We start from the raw sequence: 20644 nt of genomic DNA on the forward strand, positions 1-20644 counted from the left end.
TGCGCATTTAACATTCGCTCGAACGGTGAAGGAAAACATCGTGAGGAAACCGGCTTGCCTTAGACCCAAAAAGTCGACTGATCACCTACTTGCTTATTAGATTAACAAATGATCATGAAACAGATACAGAAATTTGAGGCCCAGACCTAAAAAGGTTGTAGGCTATTCTTCTACAAAGTAATAGTACTAAAGTAATGACAAAAAATGTATGATTTGATGTATTGGAACACGACTCTTAGCTTTGTGAAGACGTGTCAACAATATAAATTACCTGACTGAAGTCTTGACAAAACCCATACTTCTAACGTTCAAAACATCCTAAAATTAAAAAGCCGTCAACAGATCCTCTATATAAAACTCATCACATAAATTCGTATTTTACAAGGAAGCTAAGTAATAAGCCAACCCATTGTTATTTAGTGTAAAAATCCAAAGATTTTCTCGAGACATTTACCCTCACAAACTTTCTCAATATTTCCTCAAAGACCCTTTAGTAATCCCTCTCAGCTGGCACGCTAAATTAGGCACGAAATGCCCTGTATAAATATTCTAGAACATCAACTGCGCAAAATATCTTCCCTCGCTATTCACTAAGTCCACTAATGTTTTATCTGGCTATCTCATTTTACCGTTAAACCATATAATTAAGCGTACTTCATTACTCCGAGATACAGCACTTCATTTGAAAGCACTTGCTATGCCATTTATAAACCCCAGGCCTTTAGAAGACCACCTAGATTTTTCAAGCCGTAGAGTTGAAAATTCGCTGAAGAGTAGCTCGTGGCTTAAGTACTATTCACACGTGCAAGCTTTTTGAGCAGGCCCCACCCTGTATTGTGTTATAAGGCGACGTGATACAGTGTAACATCAGCCTTATCCATTGTGTGATAGTCGTACATCGCAAATATTTTGTACGATACAGACTAAGATTGTTCATTCCAATTTACAAGTCAAATAGGAATGTCGATTGTCAGTTTTGACTTTGACACGCAAGCTACAACCGGCGCAATTGTACTAGTAGTCGCCAGTAAAATTTTATCGCGCGTTATTGATTGTCAAACTTAATAGGTTACCTACTGGTTAAGTTTTTATTAAACTTCATTAGTGGTTTTTGCGGGTACATAGTGATTAGTTTTCTCGCCTAATGGAATACTAAACGAAGCAAATTAATGGTTTTGAAAAGTCGAGAAGATCAAAGATGTTTCTTAGTTATTCTGTGGAGTTAAAATACGTTGGATTATTAATGTTGGATTATAAATTTTGATAATTTGTAAACGAACCGCCATTTGCTTAGCATAGCGCATCAAACATGGTTCAAAATTGCTACAAGGCGTATTACATACCATTTATGATCCATGATCCTGTGGCAACCTTTTAAGTCTGGGCCTCAGATTTTCTATCTATTCGTAGCTCATTTGTTTTAACTCATAGTCAAGTAGGTTCTTCTTTGTCTAACATGACCACTTTCTAGGTCTAAGACAAGCTGGTTTCCTCACGATGTTTTCCTTCACCGTACGAGCGACTGTTAAATGCGCATTTAGACGAACGTCCATAGACCTATACCAAGTCATATTATCATAGAACTCTGCTATACTACAGAAATAAAAAAAATAAAAAAAAATCTGTGGCCCTACAACCTTTTGAGGTATCGGCCTCAGATTTCGGTATATGTTTCTAATCATTTGTTAATCTAATAGGCAAGTAGGTGATCAGTCTCCTGTACCTGACGACTGTTTGGTTCTCAAGTAAGTCGGTTTCCTCACGATGTTTTCCTTCACCTATCGAGGGATTAAACGCACATAGAATAAAGTCCATTGGTGCACAGCCGGGGATCGAACCTATGACCTCAGGGATGAGAGTCGCACGCTGAAGCCACTATTTTAACACTGCTCACATATACTACAGATATATATTAAAAAAATAATTGTTTTACATAATTTAAAAAATCTCTCGCCTTTGTGAGAAATTAAAATAATTATCACGAAATAGTTTTACAACCTTCGATTAAGTTAAAACGGCGTAGCCAATACACATGCGTTGTCTAATAAAAACTAATGGTTTTAATTAAATTCTCATGTGAATATTTGCCTAACACCACACTTTTGTATTAGACGTGTTTTTTTTTACGGGAATCAATATTTTACAAGATGTAGGTATATTAAAACCTAAATATAACAATCAAATATTCAGTATTTACAATTTTCTTAACCTACGTAGTTATAATAAAAATTAATAAAAGAAAATTAAAACAAATTTAAAAAGTTTGGCAGTGTACTTTAACGCTGGCAACATTTTCTCGCTGTATTTCAATTATTCGTTGAGTTTCTTGATTCAAAACTATGTTATGAACGAAATAATTGCGTACAAATCATTATAAATATCAAAGGACAAAAATCCCCGCGCTATATGGGGGAAAACCTGTGTTATACGAGGGACTGAAATCGTAATATGAAGATGCGTTATACGCGTACCGTGTTATAAATGGGTTCACTATATATTACGAATGTAAACCTTTTAAAATCAACAGTCACACACAGTGCAATATGAAACTATCAGCAATATTTAACTCGAACTAACTCACTGTTTATTCACACCACCACGTACATTGCCCCAATAGCACCTTAAATACCTGTCTCATGTTCCCGCAAGACCTTAAAACGTCTCACAGTCGGTAATTACATTAATTAATCTTTCTCATAGACAAACGGCTCATTTGATAATCTCCGAGATCCGTCTGCCGTGTCAGATTAATTATGGCTATGAAGATTGTAGTGTTAGGTTATCTTGATGGAATTCTAGAACATTGCCTGTGTGAGGGATTGTAGAGTTAACTTGTTGCGAATGTGTGCAAATGAAGCGTGTTTCTGATAATTAATTAGCTAATATATACGAACAAAGAAAAATGGACTAAGGATGTAATAGAGTGGTATCCGAGTAACGGGAATAGAAAACGAGGAGGTCAAATTAGATGGGAGGACGATCTGCCAAAAGGATGGAGAAAGTCTGCCAAGGATAGAGAGACGTGGAAACAATTGGGGGAGGCCTATGTTGACAGACAATCTGACCAGTTGCTAATAAATTATTATTTTCGCTATGTAAATTAGATTCAAGATACTACTGTTAAATAAGAAAAGCATGTAAGTTAAAATGGTCAGCTAATAAAGGGCTTTTATTATTATAACATATTGTGGTATCGGGATGCGGACAATGCTACGTTGTTACTGTGTCCTGCCTTGGGTGATTGCTGGCCCTGCTGTGGGGTTGTAGTGGGTTTGTACAGTATCATATAACCCTCCACCAGTAACGCCGCGGGAGTTCTCTACGAAAAAAAGGTAATTTTTATAAACGAAAATTTAGAGTACCTACATTCTCTCACTAAGGTCTTCTTAATTTACGAGTGCAGTTTCCTAAATCGTTCGACACAGTTAGAACCTGAGACCTAAGTCGATACTCACTTGAACATGGTATCTATATATATAAAAGAAAGTCGTGTTTGTTACAACACTTATAACTCGAGAACGGCTGGACCGATTGTCATGGTTTTTGATTTGTTGGATTTGTTTCCGTCCCGATAAGCAGAATAAGCAATAAAATATCGGATAAGTTATCGAATAACAATAAATAAATTAATTAATTTTACGAATGCAAAAACCATATGGTGCCATCTGTTGGCAAAACTACGCATCATTTTACGTCGAATTCGTGTCAGTTCAAGAAATTCCGATTGAGGTGAATGAGTACATGCATAACCATGCTTTGACCCTGATTAAAAGATGTTGGATATCAGAAAGTGCTTAACATGCAGTATCGCCATATTGACGCTAGAGAGAAGATGCCTAATGTGTAAAACTGCCATTCTTCTTTAGCAATGGCAAGCAATAAAACATTTCTGTATTTGCAAAAAAGTTGTATAAATGTAATACTTAACATTAATGAAATCCTAAAATAAGTTAAATTAAAGTAACAACGATATTATAAGGTTGTAGGGCGGAACGAAGTTAGCCAGGTCAGCTAGTTTTAATATAAATTAAATCAATCGGTTTCAGGTCTGGGCCTCAGATTTCTGTATTTCATGATCATTTGTCAATCTAATAGCCAAGTAGGTGATGAGCCTCCTGTGCCTGACACACGCCGCGGTCAACTTATTGGTTCTAAGGCAAGCTGGTTTCCTCACAATGTTATCCTTTACCATTTGAGCGAATGTTAAATGCGCCCATAGTAGTCTTTCTATTAAAGATTAATTTTACTAACTTTAATTTGTTATAGTCGATAGGCCGCAGAGCTGGTGCTTTCCTCACTCAACGAATAAGTATCGCAATACATCGAGCCACAGGGACCAACCTTTTTAAATTTCTTTTAAATTTCTATTTATCAATTTATTATTATACATGTCAGAGATTAGGTTTTAATAGAACACGGTGTAATTTGTTTGATTACAATGACAACACCACGCAATATCATGGACATCTTACAGGTTGTAAAGTGTCAATGTGTCAATTGTCAAAGTCAAGCTGTCAGTAGTGCGTAAAATCGGTCGTGAAGTGCTAGAGTTGCTTTCCGATCGGCGCCTGCGCCGGACGTGCGCACTAACTGTGTTTAAATATTAAGTAATAATGTCGGACGACGGTAGTGATACCAACTTTGTAATTATTAATCGCGTTGAATCTCCGACATACATTACTATGTAGGTTAAGAATACTGTAAATACTTTATAACAAATAGGTGGTCGTTTATGTAAAGGATGTCAAGAAATCGTCATTTACAACAATTTCGCAGTACATGAACAAATACATAAAAGCGCGCCACCCCTGCCCTATATATAGCTATATTCATCTTAAACAATGCTCAAAATGAGTGCCCTGAACTTGTTTGAGTTATCCATTACAATGCTTCAAAAGGCAAACGTAAAGTAACAGTCCCTTGGACAAAAGCCTCCTTAATGACTTGGAGAACTCGGATTCAATGCGTTTTTACAACTTTTATCCACGAAGCCTGTCATATGCTTTAAAAAGTTTAATGTGGGCTTTTAAATTTTTACGCTGAGTGCATTTTCAGTTTAAGAACTCTCTGAAATATCATACGATATTAAAATGGGTACAAGAGGGGACAATCCAGAATGGTATTGGGAGTATTCTTATTTATTGTTCGGTCATAGTTCGTTTCTCTTTGTTCCCGCCTAAGCCTCTTAATTAGCCTACAATTTATCAAGCTCACAACACACACTGCACGACACTTATAGATCTCTCTGACACAAACATAGGTAGTCTATAAGTAGCTGACACACCCACAGGCCGAATACACCATCGACCTGTGGACATCATGTAACATAAGAACTAGGGAAATAAACATCTTTCTATTCTATTCTATTCCAAGCCTCTTAAGTCGCTCCAATTAATAAATTAATAAGTTATGTCGCTACCATAGTGGCGTTGCACAGTTTTGACGTATTTCATGGTTCTCTGGCCTCAGCTAAGAGTAGATACAATACATAAATATGATACACTTGGATAAACCGATAATTCAATGTTTGCTTCAAATAGTTTAATTTTTTTATATATTTTTTGAAGTTATACCTACTTCTTTTGGCGCGTTAAGAAAAATCATGAGAGTTAATTTTTACAATGTGCGCGCACACCGTCACAAAATACCGACACCCTGAAGTTAGCAAAGTAACCATTTTAGAAAAAAAAAAATTTTTTTTCTATGTAGAAATAACTTTTTTGTGATATTTAAATAAAAAAATAATTATAATAATATTATTAATTACCTTTACTTCCCATTAGGTTTATTGACGTCGCTTTGAGATTGCGACTTGGCTAAAAAAATTATCACAAATTTGTCTGAAATATTATCGTTAGTATAGAATGATTCAAGGTTTCTTACAGATAATACTAAAAACCTATAAATAACCATGTAACAGTGACACCGTCACGAATCACTAATCAAACGTAAACAATACGCAAACTAGTTGATATAATCGTAATTATTTTAAGATTAAATCATAAACAATGTTTAGTAATGATAAAGCGTTGCCTACGTGATTTCCGACATATACCACTTTAGTTAAAATACGTACGTCTTATTCATAAACGTGCCAAGAGTGATAAAGACAAAACATTATCGCTATTTGAGGTACGCCTCAGTACAATTATAAGGGATATTAAACCTATTTATTATTTTATTTTTTTAAATAGGTCGTCCAACATATCCTTACATTATAAAAGGACCTGTCCGGTCGCCAAACTCCGAAAAGTAAATTGTTTCCATTTTTCGTCATCGTTTCTTGAAGTAAGGCAAATAGAAAAATGTATGATGGAGTTAAGTAGTTTATGTATCCATTTTGAAAGATCGATACACGATTTAAATAACTTCGCTCGAAAAAAAAATCCAAACATAGCAAAATTTTGACACTTTGAATTTATTTTATGACGAAAATGTATATAGAACATGATTTTGGAAATTTACACGATATATTTTATCGCAAGCTATGTATCCATCCATTTCAGAAAAAAAAAGATAAAATTACATTAATTTAATGTTTTACTTTAATTGTTATTACGGGCCGGCGCGCCTCAGTGCTCCAGCTCTTCACTGCGTACCGCAGTCTACCCCGAGACACTGACACAGCAATTCATGCTGGGATAGGGCCTTAACAAAGGTACTTTGTGCTATAAGCATAGATCCAATTGGAGGCTGACACATCACTTAATAAGCAAGGTTAATTCTTTTTGCGGACCCCATCACCGATCGAATCTCTGAATCCGAAACTGGAATGAGCGAGACACTGACTCACTTCAACAGCCTCTACCAGGATGAGCTTGTACCTTGCGCGGTGTAGTCCATCCCGGAGAACACGAAAAGTCTCGACAATGTGTAGTAGTGATGCAGTTAAAGCCCAAATTAATTATATATTTATTTGCGCTTCGTTACCTTATACAAAAGAATACATTTAAATAAAAAAGGTATAATAAAAAAAAAAGGTATATATACTTCTTTGGCATTATTAAAAATAGTTTTTGATTGCATGCAAATAATTAATTACAATTAAATAATTAAAGACTGGAAAAGGAGTCATTATAGTCAATAAAGTTCAGTTTACATTTGAAAATTAAATAAATAAATATGTATTATTATTCGAATGTTGTTTTTAAATTATGTCCAATGCCGTAGCATCTTCCGTGGGCAACTTCATTCTGTTAATTTTGTGTCACGGTGCGCGCGCTTCGAAAAATTTCAATCTCATAAATTTTTCATAACGCGCCTAAAGAAGTACTTCAAAAATCAGGTTTCATAAGTTATTAGGCAACGGGCGGATTTATAACAAGCGATTTCTTCCAGTTATTTTTGAGAGCTTTGCTTACTTTTGTTGACAAGAGGAGGGGGGGGGATACATTGCAGTAAATCTGCTTATGTAATACTTGAACGGCCCCTAAATAAGTAAATATTAATGACAAAGCATGGTATTACCAAAATCGTAATAAGGAAACTAAACGTAAAATCGCGTTTAACGGATAGCTAACGTTAATTACATTATTTAAATAACTCATGTTCTTTACAGCGATCGTGGTCTATGAGACTGGCAAGTTTGTACAATGATCCAAATATCAAGGCTTTAATTTCATCCTAACAAGGTCTTAGCAGTCGTAATTTGAAACAGTCCCCAATATTTTATTATTGACGGGTGTCGGTCGTAAAGTTTCTCCATTAATTTCAACATTCATCATCATCACGTTTTACGATGACGTCTTTGATTAAAGAAATTGACCTTTCGGCCATTATCTAATATCTAATCTATTAAGCGATTGGATATATTGTGTTATATTGCTTGCCTCCGTGCGTTGTTCAGGATACATTTTTAAGAACAAGGAGGGTGGTCTATAGGTTTTATCAACTGATTTTACGAGTTATGTTTGTATTAATAAATAGTAACGTAAAATTGCGTGTTTTTTTTTGCATTTGGTGCCCAATAATTGGGCAGTTAAAATCTCATTAAGACGCTAAATATATCGATTAAAAATGTTGTATAAAATATTTTACATAATGTTAGCAACTAGTATTTTTAATTTTATATAGCTGATTTTCATATAATTTCATAACTCAACACTAAATTTAATCAATGAGCTCATGCTGCACTAACAAGTCAATTTATATTATTCCTTTAACACTTTTTTCATAACAGAGAATATTCGTAGAATTAAAGAAAAGCCTAGAATATTATATTATTTACCAGCCTAAATATATTTTTGAAAGATTACTTTGCGTCTCAAAAGAAAACTCTCATTCAACAGCGTAGTGTCGCGTTTTTTACAAAAGTTTACAGTTCATTTTAGCTTTTATATTTCCAGACGGTTTCTATCAAGCTTTCTATGCCCATCTAGAATACATAAGACTTGGAAATTCCATTCAGCGTCTCGTGAGGATAATAAATAAAAAACGGTTGGCCACAATGCTGAAAAGGATTGTGAATTGTTCGCTGTTTGTATCCAGTATCCAGTAGCGCTACAACTCCTAAATCTTGCAGCTGGGTCATATAGAAGTTACTTAATTTAATAAACATTTCAAAACTTAAAGTCTAAATTTAGTTCTAATTTTATTTTAAATCCCACGAAATCTAGTTTTTAATCCGCCCAAAAACAATGTATCTACTTCTTAACAATTATTCTTATTTTTAACTTTTAATTTTATTTTATTTTATTTACACAAATACAGTATTTACAATTTTCTTAACCTATAAAGTAATAATAAAAATAATTAAAAATAAATAAAATGAAAATTAAAACAAATTTAAAAAGTTTGGTCCCTGTGGCAGTGTACCTTTAACGCTGGCAGCATTTCCTCGCTGTATTGCGAGACTTATTCTTTGAGCCAGGAAAGTGCCAGCTCTGGGGTCACCGGTACTATCTACCAGGCGCCAACGTAAATCTTTAATAAGCGCCTGTGCACTTGAACCCCACGGCCCAAGAGTCTCTACTCCAAAGGGAACAAAATTGAAGTTGGAGGAAAGACTCTTATATTTGTGCCGTTTGTTATTTTCTGCCTGCTCTGCGGCCGCGCCAGCTTTTTGGCTTGTCCGAAGGAGATGAGACGGGGCAAAGGTGTCTACACAGGTAGCATCCCATACTAAAGCCCGTCCCATTCAAAGACATTCCATCTGGCCGCTTGCCATCGTCTCTTGCGATGCCTGTTGGCTCCAAAATTGCTGGAACATTGACGGAGGCAAGAGAGCGGCGTATAATGTCGTTTAGCGCGGCATGGCGAGAAAAACGACCTGCACTCTTTTGGCAGTGTAGGCCATGGTGTCCAAGGCTACTTACTTGTTATTTACATTTTTATTATTTTACTATGTACACAAGACTTCGTTACGTACACTGGTAACTTTTTTTATTATTTTTTTTCTACAAGTATTTATTACATTACTCTTTCTTTTTTTGCGACTGAGGCGCAAACTAGCTGCAGTGGTCTCTGGCAGAATTACAGCCACAGCACACACGCACTTGGAACCAACCGAATGGGACAGGGACAGAAACGGAAAAGAGGAAGACAATTTTGAAGGTGGATAGACCAGATTAAGGAAACAGCAGATGGTACATGGCAGAGAGTGGCAAAGTGCAGACAGAAATGACGGAATTTGGAGGAGGCCTTTGCCGTAAAAGAACACACAAATACTAAGGAATGAATAGATGATAGAAATATAAATGTACCTGAAATAAAATGCTATTATTTTTTTTTTGTCAAACCTAGTAACATATGAACTCCCTAATGTAGTGTTAGTTATGTCATAATTCCTATACTACAGATGTTAGAACGCGTCCGTCATCTTTTTTAATAAGCATTCAATGAATAAGCGACTATTAATCGTATTCAATGGAAGTTCGATTCTATACAACGAGTACATTGTGTGTACCTGTAGTATTCATCGCTAATATTTATTTATTTAAAAACTCAACAGAATAGACACATCACAAATACAAAATATATGAAAAGAAATACAAGTTCTAACCGGAAAAATGCCCTTAAATATCTTCACAGATAGGATTTATTTTAATAAAACAGTACTAACACTTTAGATGTATCACTACTCTTTTATAAAAAAATATAATTATAAATAAACATACATTTAAGAATAAGTTAAAACTCTTATTATCTTGAGCTTTGTGTCGTCCTTGTTTTTTTTTTTTTAAGTTTTTGTAGCGGCTAGTTTAGTGTCAAATTTTGCTGTCATGTTTTGTCTTGTCTTACTCATTAGTGAAACTTTTTTCGAGGATATGTCCAATATGTCTATTTATTTTATGTTTACATATATTTTTATTTTTTCTAAATAGTGATGTATCTGTTTAGTTTCCAATAAATAAATAAATAAATAAATATATTTTCGGCCAATATATGAAACACAGATTACTATTACAGAATATAATCGTGTCTAGGTACAACTTTTTCATAGTAAACAAATACCACAGATTACCGCATTCACAACTATCACACGTGGTTTAACGTATGGAGACGTTCCAAAAATGGTTCGCAAGAATGTCCGGTTCATTATTCTGCGAATGGATCATATAAACGTGTCAACGATTTTCATTTTTGTGCACAAGGAATTATGATTTTTATTATATGTATGAGTGTTGCTCAAACAAATTCTTGAAAATTAATAAAGGTGAAGTGTTTATTAGTTTGCTTAAAAGTTCATTTCATAAACTGTTTGGAATTAAAAATCTTTTTGTGTTGGATAACAACATTTATCGAGGCTGACTAACATCGCTACGAATTAACGCAGGTGAACACGAACCACATCTAATAATATAAAAGAAACATTTTTCAATATAATAACGTTTCTTATTAACTAAATTTAATCTGTCTCTTATTATCTCAGCTTAAAAACAAAGAAAGAAACGAATGATTATTTTAATAACAGAAATTTGACCAGTTTGCCAAAAAAATTTTAACGCAAATAATAAGACCATCATTCTATAAAACAGACAATTCCTACCTAATGCAATAACATTGAAGATTTTTGATTTATTTTAAATGTTTAAAGTACTAATAGATTCTTGAATAAAACATGGTAAATACTAAATGGTCCTAAGTTTTTAATACATAATTCGGTTAATATTTATTATTCCAAGGAAGTCTAAATAAGGAATTATAATAAGATAACAGGAAGGACGGAATAAAAGAGAAAAAAAAACATACGTAAAGAATTACAATAGGTGTCAGGTACACCTACAGTAAAATTAAAACTGTATATTAAAAACATCTTCAATTATCTTAATTTTGTTGTATTAAGGTCACCCGATAAAAATAATGAGCTAAATTCGTAATATTTTGGCTCAAACTTTCCTTAAAAACTACTGAACTCATTATTTTAATTCAAAAATAATCGATGTGAAGAAACGTGAGCGAGTACGATTTAGAATTGGTTTACACTATTGTATTCGGGTTCATGTAGGCGTCAAAATTGTTATTTAGGTGGCATTCATTATCCAAATATATAAGTATTATATTTATATATATAGTATTATATTTATCACAAGTTGTTCTATTATTTCATTCATTAAAACGTAAAATGCATTAACTAAAGCTTATGAATGAATGGTTATCAAATTCACACAGAAACATGATAGTTTTTTGTTTGGAATTCCAGGAAGTTGAGGTATCTGGCCCAATAAGTAACTTGTTCCCCAACAATCGATTACGCCTGTAATTGTATTGATTCAAGTTTTTAAACAAGGTGCGCTTGAGTCGTTGCATTCTTCCAAGAGGGCCGGGAGAGGGAATAAACTGCATTCTTACTTACCGTTTCGGGACGTACACGGAAGCCAACTAGCACATATCCATTTGTCACCTCGTCAAACTGTTTTTAAACACACACGTTAATTAATCTTTTGTTTAACATTAGTTCACAGCCGCACGGACACCAAATAACACACCCGAATAACTAGCGTATAACAAGCAAACTGGATTCGGTCGATCCGACCGTCCGGCTCGACCGAATGTATTTTGTCTCTCTTGCGCGTATTGCAGTCGTATTGCTATCTCGATTTAGGAAAGGAAGGCGCCAATGCAGGCGCGGGCGCCGAGTTCTTCCTTCGGGATTCTTGAACAAAACAAAAGCTCTTTTGAACAAGTTGTCGGTAATGGGTCTTCGTGGTCTCAGGTGTAGAGTAATGAACTTCTAGGACTCGAAGATTTTTTGCATTATTATAAATGTCACGCAATACAGAATTAAAAAACAAGGGAGTAGTTAGTAGTATGATGTCGGATGCGTAAAAATAAGCTCAATACTTTAGTCAGTCAAGTTTATCAATATACCTATATTTCATAGGTTAAACAAGGTAGGTTGTTAGCAACGAGGCCGCCCTTTGCATCCCGTATAATTTTTATGTATCACTAGCTGACCCGACAAACGTCGTTTTGCCATGTATATCGTGTATAATAAAAAAATAGGGGTTGATCGTAGAGGGGTGAAAGTTAAGGGTTGTATGTATTTTTTAATGCTGTATCATAAAAATAAAAACAGAAAAAAATATCTAAAAATAAAAAATAAAATATTTAGGGGTGGACTACCCTTAACATTTAGGGGGAAGAAAAATAGATGTTGTCCGATTCTCAGACATACCCAATAAGCACACAAAATTTCATGAGAATCGGTCGAGCCGTTTCGGAGGAGTATGGCAACGAAAACTGTGACACGAGAATTTTATATATTAGATGATATTTGTTTTGTATCAATGTAACGAATTGTGAATAATAATAATAACATTAATAATAGGTTTTTTGTATGATGTACAGACAAGTGAAAGTATGTTATTATATCAAATACATATATAGTATGTAAAACACTTTAAAACGCAAAGGAATTCGCGGTAAATAATAATCTAGATTTATTTCTACTCGATTGAGATATTGCTTTAATGGTAGAAAATGTTTTATGGTCACTATGCATTGTTTAATGCAGGGTTTCCCAACGTGGGCTATTAAATTTTTTTAAATTATATTATTTTTGAATTTCGGTTTTACATTATGTTTTGAAAATTTACTTACTGTTAGTTAACAGTTTCCTAGTAATTTCTTCCTAAGCTTCTTAAGTGATTTTTTTTTAAATTAATGCCTAAAGTAGGGCATGGCACAAAAGAGGCAAATACCTCGGATTTTATAAAACACACCTGAGACAATAGTGAAAGCATAATAATGTTACCCTTCACTTGTAAATTGGCATTAATTACCCTCCACTTTCATAATGCAATCACAAAGAACAAACGATATTAAATTATAAGCGGAGTGCCGGGAAATGAGCTCTACTTAAACAAAGCGAACGAAAAATTTCTTCATTGTCGCGAACCAGCGGCGAAATAACAAGAAAATATCTTGCTGCATCCTTTAAAATACTCGGTGTAATTATGCAATGTTGAGCTCAACAAATTCTTTGCGCGTTCGGGGAAAAACGAAAAGCCTTTAGTAGAAACATTTTTTATAATTCGAACAATGATGCAGAACGTTGTGAAAAGAGATTTTTAATATCACAGAAATCAGCGAATACCTTTCGAATTGAACGACAAGAAATAATCCTAGATTAATATACATACTAAAAATATATACTACAAAACTTAAGTGGAATTGTTACTCAAATTCGACTCTTAAAATCGAAAAATACACATAGAAATCATGCCTCTGTAAGTTGAAATTTCAACAGTTAAATCATATGTATCTCGAAGTTCTTGTTAAAGCCTGAACCCAATAATCAATCCACAATCTCAAAATCGGACCGTGACAGTCGATTGATCTCCTATCTGCATCCCAATAACCAAACCCTACGAAGACAATGCATTTTTGGCGACGGATAAAATGCTCTTTGTCGTTCCATTTTACCGAGTTTTCACTAATATTTGATAATCAATGTAAACCAAATAAAGTAAATAAAACCGTACAAATAACATTAAAATATACATGTGTATGTTTAAAACATAACAAACAGTTTTTTTAATTATTTAAAAAACTTGTTTAAGTTAATATCTGTTAAAATAATTTATTGTTGAAATCGAGCTTTCGTCAACTGTCATTTTCATACAAAGGTCTATCCACAGACACCGATAGGACCTTCCAATTTCCATGGATAGCTTGTATCGCCAGATGGCTATTACAATCCGGGCACACTTGTAACAACATTTGGATGAAGATTTCTATCTCAGACGGTGGATTATGGATTGAGATAGGTTATTGGGTTCGGGTGTTAGTCGAAAACTCGTTAGGTCGAATTCTTTTACTCTATCTTGACATTCGAGTTATAACGATTCCACTGTACCTACTGATCATTAATGTTTATAAGTAATCATAACAATCTAATAACCAGTATTTACAACTTTCTTAACCTACATAGTTATAAAAAAAAAAAAAAATTAATAAAAAGAAAATTAAAACAAATTTAAAAAGTTTATAGACCAGTGCCGATAATTTTTGAAACCAAAAAAAATTACAGTAGGATGAAACCCATTAGAAAAGCAGGGGAATATGATCAAAATGAAAGGAAAAATAAATTACGGTCGATCTGAGGTCGGGAAGGGGTAGGGGGGGAGTTTTAAGGGTAAAAAACGGTTTATCTCGATTTCCGGCAAAACTAAAAGTCCTATCGAAGAAAACTAAATGGCAAAGTTGTAGGTAATAAAAAGATCTAAAACTTTTGTATTCACACATTTTTCACATAACCTCAAAATTTATGTGAAAAATTCAAAAAACCAACTTTTTGGTTTTTTATTTCTATCTTTTACAAAAATTTATTTTTTTAAACGAAATTTGGTGAAAACTTACCTTGTCCCAAATATACTGTAATTTATTTGATTAAAAATATTTATGTTTTCACCTTATTTTGAATTAATATCGAAAAAACACCCTAATTTTCAATCGAAAATTCTGACGTCAAAATTTCAGCTTTTTTCAAAAAGTTGATGTGCTTTCAGTGCGTTGAAATCTCTACTTTCCTATGGTAAAAAAATATATATATATTACCATAGTAAATCTTCTCGGAAAATGCAAAAAATAGTATGCAGTAACGCCCAGACCCGTCGTCCCCTTCCCTACTTCTGATTTCTTCCGTTTCATATTACTGTAATTTTTTTCACTTTTTATTTATTTTAAAGGCTATCTGCACTGGTCTATTAGTCCCTATGGCAGTGTAAAAAAGTGCGTGCGTACAAAGTACACATGTTAGAAGTGAAACTTCTTTGGCAAACGAATTTTTAACTTTTGTTCATATACAAATCTAAAAATTTCCGAGACTTAGAGGGAGGGAAAAAGGAAGATATTATGTTAGGAATTTAATGAATTTAATTGTCAGTAAAATTTTCAAATTTCTTCGATAATAACAATTTTGTTAATTTTCAATTCGTCATTTGAGATTTCAATAAATTATTTTGCATAAAATATAAAATACTAATATTTAATAAATTCTCTTAACGAAATTTTAATTTAAAAAATATAATTTATATACGGTAATTCGCCCTTCTCTCTCTCAATCGGTCTCAATCGCTCTCTCCCTTTTCTCCGACAAACACGCTGCACATCTTCGTGACGTATCCGTAAAAAATTTACCCTCGTGCGCCTAAAGAAGTTTCACTTCAAAAAACCTGGAGAATAGTTAGTTAAACTCCCAAGCGAAATTAGAGAATTATCACTAAATAAATTCAAAGCCCTCGTTAAACGAAAATTGATCAACAAAGCTTTTTATAAATTTGAGGACTTCTTAAATGATCCTAATCCTTGGGATTGATTTGCTCCAGTTCAAACAATTTGTATGACAATACTTGGCGATTAAAAAGAGTGGCGGAAAGTTTCTTGCCAGTTCTTCTTACCCGCTCTACGCCCTTGACTTGCGAACTGGTAGTAAATGTAAATTTGCGATTAATTTAACTTGACGATTCAAAAGTGTACTTGGTTACCCCACTTGAATAAAGATATTTTGAGTATGAGTTTGAGTTTAGCGTTTTCGCATACGCCTCGTAACCCTTGGTCGTGCGTTCACAAATAGCATGTCAATGCATTTTTTCATGCACGTATAGTTCAAAAACTTAATAGGTACCATATTTTCGGCGACTTTGTTTTTCTACCATTTTCTAGTATTGGACCGATTTTAAAAATTCTTTCACCATTTGAATGCTACATTATCACTGATTCATATGGGGTATTTTAATTGCAAGAAAAAAATAGGAACCCTTTTAAAATCACAATAATGTTACCCAAGGTATAAAAATTGCCTATAAAATATCTTTCATCGCATGCGCTGCGAAAACTATTGATGATAGAAGAAAAAAATGTTCTACAATATTAAAGAACTGTATCTAAAAACAAATGTTTTAATTTGTCCACCCGTACGAAGTTGGGAAGTGCCGCTAGTTTATTATATTAAAGTGTTTTTATTCTCGTACTTAAACTAAAATCTACACAAATATATTATATATACATACAACAAGATATGTTGTATCACTCTTTTACAATTGATTCAATATGATGTGAATAAAAAAGTTATTCCCATGCCTCATAAGAAACAATATCATAATTCTTATATCGAATGACGTGGAAAAGAATAAAAAACCCATTCATTAAACGACTTATCTTCTTTAATAAATTCATAGTGTCCATTAATCTTGGCTATTATTTATTGATACGTTTCCTCTGCGTTTTTACAACTGTGATCGACGATTGACGAGTACAGTCAAGTTAAAATGAAGGTAATGAATTACGCTTTTATTATGATACTAGCTGACCCAGATCACTTTGTTCCGCCTTACAGTCTAATAATATCGTGTTAACTTTAGTTAAACTTAATTTAGGACTTCGTTAAGTTAATAACGTTAATACAACTCTTTTTGCAAATACAGAAATGTTTTATTGCTGGCAATTGCGACAGAAGTGGTAGTTTTACACATTAGGCTTCTTCTCTCTAGCGCCAATATTGCGATACTGAATGTTGAAGTACTTGCTGATATACCTACAACATTTTTTGATGAGGTAACACATGTCTGGATCAAGATCAAAGCCTAGTTATGCATCACCTTACAATTTCAATGTAAAATGATGCGTAGTTTTGTCAACAGATGGCACCACATGCTGTATGCATTCGTAAAATTAGTTAATTTATTTATTGTTATTAGATAACTTTTCCGATATTATTCCGATTACTTATTCTGCTATTCGGAGCAGAAAAGAATCCACCAAGAAAGAGATAACTAACATCGGTCCAGCCGATCTTAAGCTATATGTAGTGTAACTAACACGACTTTGTTTTATATATTTAAGATATTTTAGACAAATGCAATGCAAACGTAGGTCATGGGATAGTTGCCCATATCTGTTTTACGTTATTTGCACTGCTGTATATTACAAAATATTATTTATTTATTGTTACATACATAGTTTATAAAAAAGCAATTAAAAACGCAACGTCACCAGACGTACCCAAGTAGGTACCTACTTATTAATATTACAATTTGTAAATCACTATTGAATTATATACAACATATGTATATGTGACAACCATTATTCACTACATACAATTACCATTTCATAACTGAACTGTTCCTTACTCGTTTCGGGCCAGTCGCTTGCGCCAAAAAAAACCTTTTCTTAATATTTATGATCTATTTAAAGAAAACACTTTTGTAGGCAACTGTACAATCCTGGGAACGTTGGGAACGGAAGGACATACTGCGATTCCAGACATTGGCTCAATCATTTACCATTAATTAATTATTTAAAGACTATCACTAGGATCTCTGGCAGACAAGTTCTCTATGAAATAAACTATTTCATTTCCCACTACACTTCGTACTACAATCATCAAGTTCATTGACATACTTTATTACTATTAATTAAGTATGGCTATATTTTTTTATCATAAACAATAATATTCATAATAGACATTATCGTTATTTGAAACGCACGCATGACAACTCTGACTAATGCGCTAAGTCTAAATACAAGAGATGTTTGTAAAGGCCGATTTACATTATCTTAGTGTTTAAAAAAAAAAAATTCAAAATTCAAAAATCATTTATTCACGTAGGTAACACAATGTACACTTGTGATTCGTCATTAAAGATATAAATATTAATGCTTCTAATTTTACATTTACTGCCAGTTCTCAAATCAAGGGCGTAGAACGGAAGAGAAGAACTGGCAATAAACTCTCCGCCACTCTTTTTAATCGCCATGTTTTTTTTTTTTTTTTACACAACGTTTGTAAGGAGCTGCAACCATTACACCATGTTCCACATGACATTTTAAGTAATTAATAATAAGAACATAAATAAAAACAAAGACTTGTCCCCTATCAGCAGGAGGCATGGTGAAATAGGAGCACGCACTTACATTCTCGTGGGAACAACACGCAAACACATAGTCGAAATAATTAACATCACCGCATACACGAATTCAAGTACGACCAGTCACCACAAGCAGCACCCGTTCACGAGTATGACGCATGGCCAGCCATCGGCCCCCTCGCCATATTTTAGGGAGAGAGACAACCCGACGCATGGACGCCGCCACAAGCAATGACATTTAAGCGAGCATGACGATCCTTGAAATGTGGACTTGGCTACATAAGAAAATAATAAGGAGAGTGCTTTAAGATAGTACTTTAGTTGAAACATGTAAACGCTACTTGCTTTAGTAAACGCTACGCTAAAGAACTTGCCTTTCAACTTGTACTAAAATACTCTCCTAAACACTAAGATAATGTAAATCGGCCCTTACTTGTAGTACGGCACTCATTAGAAGGGTAAAAGCACAGCGTATACATGTGGGATCTCTCTGCATCTTCTCCCGCATTAACGATGAAGAGTGTTCAGAGGGGTTGTTCGGACTAATACCAGCAGCTGAGTTTCATAGGACGTCAAGGCCGAATACAAATTACCATCCGTATCACCTTGAAGTCCGTCGTTCCACAACTGTGTGGTAGCTGCCCATTGAAGTATTTACGAACCAATTCGACTTGGGGTCCTTCAAGAAAAGAGCGTACCAATTCTTAAAAGACCAGCAGCGCGTTTGCGAGCCTTCTGGCTTCTAGAACTCACGTATTTTGAAAATGAAGAAGCTAGAACGATCCCGACACGTCATTGTAGATTAACGGAGTTTTAACTAGTAAAATAATATTTCTTACGTTATCTGTAATTTAAGATCTCATTTTGACTGCGAATACATGGGTCCCGGGTTCGATCCCCGGCTGAGACGAACATCGATGTGATGAGCATTTGTTGTTGTGCTTAGGTCTTGGGTGTTTAAATATGTATTTATAATTTATATGTCTATCTATCTATAATATGTATATCCGTTGCCAGTACCCATAACACAAGCTTCACCAGCTTAGCATGGGACTCGGTCAATTGGTGTGAATTGCCTTTAAAAAAAAAAGATATATTTTCTTCTGACTAATCCAGGGGTCTATTTGGCGCAATATTTATTGGGAGTTAGAATTCAAATAGTGGAGGTGTTTAGAAAATTATAAATGATACAAAAGCAAAAATGTGTATAAGCCAAGCCCAGACATACCTCAAATATTTACGAGAGTCGTTCCTAACGCTTTACACCTAACAAAATGTTTAAATGTATACATAGCCCGATGGCAACAAGCCCAAATTTGACTATCAAAATATTTAAGCTTATTTTAAATGTTTGTTGTGAAATGATAAACCTATTCTTAGGTAAACTTAGGAGAAAGATGAGTTAGTCAACAAATATTTTAAGTGTGTTTACATTATTTTATAAAGGTCGTCTACTAAATGTGAATAAATATTAGGTCTTGTTTATAGAGATTATTAAGTTGATACTGTCAGGGGTCAAACCTGACATTATTAGACATAACGTTTATTACTAACGAAACACACAAAATAATAATAATTAAAAAAGAAAAATAACAAAAAAATATGGAAAGAAAAAAAAAGGAATATGGTACATTTTAAGTGTGTGTGTTGTGGTTGTAACTGGGCCTAGCTCAGCTGGTAATTCTGCCAGAGACCACAACAGACAGTTTGCGCGTCAGTCGCGAATAAAATAATAATGTAATAATAATAATATGTAGTAGAAAAAGTAATAATAGTAATAATTAACAGTGTAAGTAAAGAAGTCTTGTGTAAAAGTATATAGTAAGTAAATAAAAATAAGAATACGTAATTGTTAAGACATAGATAAATAAATATTTTTGGGTGGAATAAAAACTAGATTTCGTGTGATTTTTTATTTAAGGTCATATTTTTTTAGCGTATTATATTGTATGGTTTCATCGCACTGATTTGTAGCCAAAGATGTGTCGCGTGATATTTTTGTTGCTTATCTACGTGCGTGTCTTTATTTTTTTATGGACGCACCCTTAAGACGAATCTGCCTGCTGCGAGTGACGTTATCTTTAAATAAACGAAACATTTTACTTTGAAATGTAATTAGAAGCGCAGTGTATTATCAGCTACTATTGTTTAATTACGGCTTCGGGAGCCATCTTTACATAGCTACTTTGAGGTTGTGTACTAATTGGTTAGCTGATTTAAGAAAATTTCATGTTTTAATAAAAGTAAGTTATTATTATTCTCTATGTATATTTCATATTGAGACGCTTTTCCACAACGAAACAATTATTGTCTATAGAAAATCCATAGATAGC

General features: G+C 33.7%; 1 protein-coding gene across 1 annotated transcript in view; it reads right to left on the reverse strand.

The window, feature by feature from the left end:
* The window catches only part of LOC125060453 (interference hedgehog-like), a 103934-nt gene extending 91974 nt beyond the window's left edge, over nt 1-11960 (reverse strand). Inside the window, exon 1 of the mRNA XM_047665357.1 lies at nt 11795-11960. The gene's annotated coding sequence lies outside the window, so the exon portion shown is untranslated. The remainder of the gene's footprint in view (nt 1-11794) is intronic.
* Nucleotides 11961-20644: the final 8684 nt, after the last annotated feature.

This window comes from Pieris napi, chromosome 21, assembly GCF_905475465.1.
Source record: "Pieris napi chromosome 21, ilPieNapi1.2, whole genome shotgun sequence".
NCBI classification, from domain to species: Eukaryota; Metazoa; Arthropoda; class Insecta; order Lepidoptera; family Pieridae; genus Pieris; species Pieris napi.